Source organism: Xenopus laevis, chromosome 6L (genome assembly GCF_017654675.1).
Source record: "Xenopus laevis strain J_2021 chromosome 6L, Xenopus_laevis_v10.1, whole genome shotgun sequence".
Taxonomy (NCBI): domain Eukaryota; kingdom Metazoa; phylum Chordata; class Amphibia; order Anura; family Pipidae; genus Xenopus; species Xenopus laevis.
Genome location: NC_054381.1, coordinates 42313400 through 42321500, shown reverse-complemented (window position 1 = coordinate 42321500; position 8101 = coordinate 42313400).

The window sequence follows — 8101 nt, the reverse complement described above, 5'->3', positions numbered from 1 at the left end:
TGCCGTCTTGTATGGCTGCTGCAACAGAACCTACTATATTTGACTCAATATCTAAAATTGCAGAATATATGGCTAATACTTATATACTGCTTATATACCAACAAGGTTCCTTTAGTATATGCAAGCAAACCCAGAAAAATCAGACATGTGGGAATGAGAAAATGCCTAATGTTTTTTATGTAATTTCTCTGCCCCATCTAAGTCTATGTTAAGGCTCACTGGGAAAGCCAGGAAATATTTCACTTAATACTCGTTACTGTTGCTGAAGAAGAACTGAAAAAGTTAAGTCGAGAGCATTTTAGCCAGGATCTGTTCCAAAGCTGAAAGAATGTATAGGTTCTCTCTTTGAATAGAATTATTACTTGCAGGAGTTAAATGAATACTTTTTTTAATGAAAAAAACAACATAATATTCCACAGGGCTGTACAATAGAGGACTATATGCATCTAAATAAAGGATTATAATTAAATACTTGCTGATAAAGAAGTTAAAGAGGGCCCTGCTCATCAGAGCTTACAGCTGCTAAGTCACATTTTTTAAAAGCCAAGGAAAGAGATGTGTTTTTATTAAGGCTGATGCAGGCTAATAAAGTCTCCACTTGATTTATACATTATTTGCTGATAGATGTTGTGTGATTTGATTTTTCAGAACCACAAATCTCAATTTGAAATATTTAGCATATACAGAACTTGTATCGGTTGAAATGTCATCTCTCTAGCTCAGATCTACCCAGATACAACTGAATTAGATATTCTACTTTGATTGCAGATTCTTTATTTTATTTTTCCTCAGTGGCAGGGGGTGAGACTGTGGGGATAGAAAAATATAAGAAATATACCAACAAAGTAAAGAATAGAAGAGCAGGGACAAAACTAGCCATAAAGCCTTTAGAGCTTTCTGAGTAATTGTTTCACTCTCAATAGTTTTCGACACATTTTGTTTGACATTCTTCAATCTTGTATTAAATATGGTTTTGGCACATTATATGAAGCTTACCATAATTTGAACATCTATAGTGACGTTTCATTTCGATCATAGAGCTGATCCCTTGACATCCAATCATCGTCTTCCAGAAGGGTGTCTGGGCAGTGGGTATGTTTTAAAGGATATATGTCTCTTGCACTAGGAATACTTATGACATTCTACAACCTTTATTAACAGAATAGCCTTTAGCCTTGAGCTCTAAATTCCTTCTACAACACAGCAGTTTCCCTTTAATCTTCTACTGTTCAATACCTTAATTTTCTCTTTTTTTGTTTCCCCCTGCTTTCTTCTTCCATCCTTTTTGCTATAACACTCTCTGATGCCTCCAACTTCTTTATCTGTTTAACACTTATATATATTTTCTAATTCACTCCCAGCAATCTTTTCTCTCCTTTAATCCTCTATATATTTAAATATATTATATTTTACCTCTGCATTGTATTTGCAACTGGGGCCCACAGTGTAACACATTAATAGCCTCAGCAATGCCAATACCCTGCTTTAACTGGTGGCAGCAGCAGTCTGGGAGAACAAGAATACCTGGATCTGAGCAAGGTAATACAGGCTCATAGCAGAGACAACATATGCCTCTGCTGATAATTTACTAAAGGCATTGTGTCAGTCTCAGTGTTTCAGATTTTCAGTGAGTCTAGTACATGAGGTCCATTACTGATGGGTGAAGAACAACAAGTATTAAATCTGCTGTAAATGATTAGAAGTGAATGGGGGGGGGGGCTCATTGACCAAATAAATGAACATTTCATTTTATATAATGTAATGTAATTATTATATTATTTTTTTTATGATGTACAACAGTGGGTAGTACTTGCTGGTCACCTGGTTAAGCAAACATCTGATGGCTCCAAAGGTTGCTAGACCTGATCAAACTTTGCACCTTAATATGTTACCCCAATAGAGATAGGAACCCATAGAAAACATAGAAATCAGCAGATTGCGTCTGCATTTCTGAATGCATTAAAGTGCACTAAAAAGTGTAGTTCAGGGGGCAAAGTGAAAAAATGGGTGAAAACTTGCAAACCCTGTCCTGCACTTTTCTTAACTGCTTTAAGTCTTCTGCATTCTACTGTCATTCAGACACAGAAATGGCAGTTGGCATGGGCCACAATTGAGCCCTGTTGCATGTGCAAAGGATAGAGCTGCTTTGTGCCCCTTAGTGCTCTAGCATTTGCATCTGTAGTCAAAGTAAATGACCCCTTACAATTGTTGTTATGAGTTACTAGGCATAGTGAAAATAGACACTACAGCAAAACAGTTACGTGCGCCCCCCATACTGTTCATTTCAAAAGCACTTGTGTCCAGGTCTGACTGTGTGCTCTGCACCTAGATTCTCTATGGGATTTGAGCATCCCCTTCTGAGATTGGGTCTTGCTGGGGAGAAAAAGGAATGAGAAGGGAAAAGGGAGAGAATAAAAAGAGAAAAAATAATATAGGCACAAGTAGGGAAAGAAAGGGATAGATATAAGAGAATTATAGTGTAGTAATTTAATAAATACTTTTCAAACACAATCTGTGTTTTCCAAGTGCAATCAACATGTGATTAAATTAAATCACATTAAAGCATAATACAGCATAATACAGGGATGGTACGTACAGTATTATGAAGAATACTCGGGACCTGGGGGTCTTTCAGTAATTTGGATCTCCATACCTTAAGTTTACTACATAATTATTTAAACATTAAACAAAATAAGATTGTTTTGTCTTATATAAGGATTAATTATATCTTAGCTGGGATCAAGTACAAGGCATTGTTATATTATTATAGAGAAAAGTTATATTTTTACAAATTTGAACAATTTGATTTAAATTGAATTTATAGGAGATAGCCTTCCTGTAATTTGGAGTTTTCTGGATAATAGGTTTTTGGATAACAGATCCCATACCTGTACATAAAGTGTTCATGTCCATTCAATTTATAAAACATAAAAGTGCTTTTAGTGCATCCACTGTGCAAAAATACTGTTATGTACTTGCGCCAGATCTTCATACAACATGCAGTGCAAAAATGTATATTTTATTGTACATATACCCTTAAGTTTGCATTGATGGATGGGTAGGAGGAATAAAGGGGACACCTACGTTCCTCTCTCCCACTATCTCGTGTTCAAATATTTTATTGGATTTGTCACAATGGACTGCAAGAGGAAAACAACATGATGGTGACTATCCTGCAGTCTCTTAAACATATTACAGGTAACAAATAAGTGTGCTAGTTCAAAATGAGCAAAACCATGATATAAAAAATATTCAAATAGTCAACTCATTTTCAGTCATTTAGAAAACAGAATTGTAATAAAGTAAATATGTAAACAGATAATAAAATATCAAAATAAATAATCAAGTGGGTGACAAAGAAAGAGAAAACGGAGTCCCAGACTGGCATATGTTCTACATACGGAGAAACCTACGGACTGATCCCTGTTTCTGGAATCGCAAACCTCAAAATCAAGAAACCATGTAAGCTTGAATGACTCTCTGAACCTGTTTTCTTCATATTTAACTTTTAGAGCTTCTTGCCAACTGAGTTGGTTGAGGTATGAAATGATGTCTGTTATTGAACGAGATTAATTTTTTTTTAGCCAATAACTAAATAATGCTTTCTTCAAAGCGGCCATTATCAAAGTAATCAGTACCTTTGTTACTTGGGAGATAAATTTTAGTTCAGACTTCAAAAGTAGCCTATTACTGTCTAAGTGCAATAGAACAAAACAAGGGGAAACTTTTATATGTATTTTTAATCTAGTGTTCAAATACTGAGAGCCTTCTCTCCAAAAAAGACTAACTCCCGCTATCTTTTATGAATACAGGGGATATTTTGGGGGGATGAAGGACTCTGTACTCTGCATTTTAAGTCAACAATTTGCACTTTGCACCCTGCCCTGAACTTAATAACTGATCCCTCATATGTGTTTTATAATATGCTATAATTATCTTTTATTGTGGGAAAAAAATCCTCTTGATGGTTGAAGGGAGTTTGGAACAAGGCTGTTTGCTGGGTTTGGAATACATGCAATAACTCCCATTTCCCATTTCCTTGTCATTGATATTCTTAAAGCTTGTTCACGCAAATGGATTTCAGAAGCATATCTGGGATTCAGCTACGCGTAAAGAGACAGACTTGTATATAATTCCGTGGAGAAAGATTGTCTTACTAATGTAATGCAGTATAAACCATCTTGTCAGTCTTCAATTTACCAAAAGAAAAGCCTATGTTTATCCATTATATGTTTGGACAACTACTATATAGTACCTAAACACAGAAAGAAATCGCCAGCGCTCAGTCTAACTCACGCTGTGGCATTGACCAGCTGCTATTAACACCATTCTGCCAGCGCTCGGTCTAACCCACATTCTGGAGTTGACCAGCTGTTATAAATGATAAAAAGCCAATATTTGTAGACAAAAAAAAGAGAAAAATTGCCAGCGCACGGTTTGCCTTTAAAAATAATTTGTGTCGAGACTGAGAGGGCAGGTCGAAATCAATTAGTGTTTGCAATAAGCCACATATGCATGTTTATCTGTCTTAGGGTAGGACTACATGGACGTTTTTGGCGCGATCCGACGCACTGCGACAAAACGCATGCGACAAATCGCATGCAACAGAAATAAGGCAAGAGATAGAAATGTCGGATGAAGTCGCAGAGTTGATCTGATGCGACACGACTGTCGGATGCAGACGCTGCGTCGGATTGCGCAGAAAACGTCCGCGTAGTCCTACCCTTATAGAGCAAAATACTTGCAACTGATTTAGAGAAACTGCATATTCTCCCAAGCTGCATCCATAATTTTACACTGGCTTTTTACAGAGCGTTACAGAAAAAAAGGATTGTTTCAAATGGTGACTATATAGAATATTTATTAAAACAAAAGCTAGTCTTGCCATATTATTTAACATAAGTTTCAAAAAGGCCAGAACTTTATTATTTCAAGTAATACACTTCATGTGCTCCATTTTAGATACACTCCTCTGTATCTAAAATGGAGCAATTGAAAAGCTGCCAATAGGACAAATGGAGTGAGCTAATAGGATTTGTCATCATTCCCCATTGCCGGCAGAGTAGGGGCAACATATTTGGGTTCTCTAGTAACAAGACATAAGCGTGAGGGGCAAAATAGTGAAGCAGTTTTTTGAAACCGGTGACTTGCAAGCAGCATGTTGCTCACCAGCGCCTTGGATGTTGCTCCCAGTGGCCTCAAAGGAGGTGCTTATTTTTAAATTCCAGGCTTGGAGGTGAGTTTTAATTGCATAAAAATGAAGTATACTGCCAAGTAGAGCCTTGTATAGGCTCCCAGTCCACATAGGGGCTACCAAATAGCCAACCATAGCCCTTATGTGGCACTGGCACCCCAGAAACTATTTTCATGCTTGTGTTGCTCCCCAACTCTTTGTAAATTTAAATGTGACTCATGGGTAAAAATGTTTCGGGACCCGCGCTCTAGGAACTCATGATCCCTGAGCTGTATCAACTGCACAATAATTATTTCGGCAACCTTGGTTATTGTTAATGTATTTAACTGGATTGAGGGTCTTAAAAGGTTTATCTCTGTTACTCTGTAAATTTGATAAGCCAGGTTCCAGTTCAGTCATGCAATGCCCCTGCTCCAAAATCACACAAATCCACAGCATATTGGTCCTATCACAGAAACAATTTCCTTCCTGCTTTTTTCTGCTGTTTGCATTTTCTTTCATTTTGTTGCTCAGAAACATTTTTATATATATATATATATATATATATATATATATATATATATATATATATATATATATATATATATAGTGATAATGATAAATAAAGGTTAATCGTGGACTCTACTTTGGTCAAACTTTTTATTTATTTTTATTTGAAAAATTTGGATTTTGATAAATAACCCCCCTTGTGTATAGAGACATCGATAAGAATTCAGAATCTATCCACAAAGTCATTTTGGGGGGGGAGTTGTTTTGCTTTAAACTGTGCACTGGTTTATTTATACACAGCAATAATATCACTAAGCAAACTGTTAGAGATTATCAGAACGCTCATTAAATGTGAAGCTGCCGTTATTTGAATGAATGTTGCACCCTCTTGTGGACATTAGAAAGATTGCTTTTGTATATTCTTTTAAGGGGGTTGTTCACCTTTCAAACACTTTTTCCAGTTCAGATGTTTTCAGATTGTTCCCCAGAAATAAAGATTTTTTTCAATTACTTTCCATTCTTTTTTTTTTTTTTTTTACTGTTTTTCTAAAGTTTAAAGTTGAATGCTCGTGTCTCTGGTGTTTGAGTCTGGCAGCTCAGTAATTCAGGTTCAGACTCTAAACTGTTAAAATTTTGCAACATTGAGTTGATACATTTCTCAGCAGCATCTCTGGAGTATTAGTAACTATTGTATCAATTCTATCAGCTGCCTGTAATGAGACCCAGAGATTCTGCTCAACAGGGACAAGGATAAGAAATGTATAAACTATCGGCAACCCCCCCTCCCAGAGCTGCTTTAGAAGCTGAAAAATTACACTTCAATATTAGAAAAACGGTAACACATAGAATATGGAAAGTCATTGGAAAAAGTCGTTATTTCTGGTGATCTATCTGAAAACAACTAGTAGTTTGAAGGTGAACAACCCCTTTAAATAAAGTCGATTTTCGATTTTTATTTTTGTGAATATACCGTTTCAAAGCTGCCAATATAAAAGAAAGACTTGCAGACATCAAAATAATGTGAATTATTAACTCTCATTTTGAGCTACTATTATTGCTAGTTTGTAATAAGATATTATAGGCAGTTTCAGTTTGTTTGTGCGCCTTATTTTGCACCTAGATTTATTGTATTGTTAAATTGGCCATAAAAGTACACATAGGGGCACATTTACTAAGTTCGAGTGAAGGATTAGAATAAAAAAAACTTTGAATTTCGAAGTTATTTTTTGGCTACTTCGACCATCGAATTGGCTACTTCGACCTTTGACTACGACTTCGACTTTGAATCGAACAATTCGAACTAAAAATCGTTCGACTATTCGACCATTCACTAGTCGAAGTACTGTCTCTTTAAAAAAACTTCGACCTCCTACTTCGCCATTTAAAACCTACCGAGCATCCATGTTAGCCTATGGGGAAGGTCCCCATAGGCTTTCTAACAAATTTGTGATTTGTGATGTGATGAATTAAAATCCTTCGAATCGTTCAATTCGAAGGATTTAATCGTTCGATCAAACGATTATTCCTTCGATCGAACGAATAGCGGTAAATCCTTCGACTTCGATATTCGAAGGATTTAACTTCGATACTCGAATATCGAGGGTTAATTAACCCTCGATATTCGACCCTTAGTAAATGTGCCCCTACATGTCATAGAATATGAAGTCATGTGTGATAATCTGTTCATATGGGTTGAGCAAAAAATTTGGACAGATATTATAATTTCTGCAAATGGACAGGTTATAAAATTGTATTCATATTTTATTTATTATTTTATTTAAACAGTATTCATGTGCCTATATTCTTGCTTGACCATAAGCAGCGTCAATTATTGACCAACCACTCACTCCATACCCTTATTTGACCACTATAAACCCCCATAATTACTAGTAATAACCTACTAGACACAGACAAATTGTTTTTGGATGAAAAAGCCACAACATGATTTACTGAAATTTTAGAAAAAAAGTTAAACATTAATGTACAAGTGAAGCAACACAAGTCATTGGGCCAATTGGTCCCAATGACGTAACATCCTGGCTGTTCACTTAGAAGAGTTGACCTAACCTCCTTGTGAGCTTACATCACCTCCATCTAATCCCCAAGGTAATTAGTAAGGAGATACCCAAGTCCCTCATCTGTGACTACTGTATAACACCACCTCCAGAATCATCTACTTCAGGCAAACTTCTAGGATGGGAGGACAGGGTTGAAAAATTAAATGGGTTCAACATAGAGTCCTCTAGCCCTTGGTCAATCACCAATAACAATAACAATAATTCATAGCCTTGTCTTGGCATCTTAATTCACTCCACAATTGCACTTTGGGTTGTCACCTTTTGTAGAACACAAAAACCAGTTTCCAAATAGTTGTATATTCCTGCCTATTAATAACATTAGCATCAAGCATCATTTTTA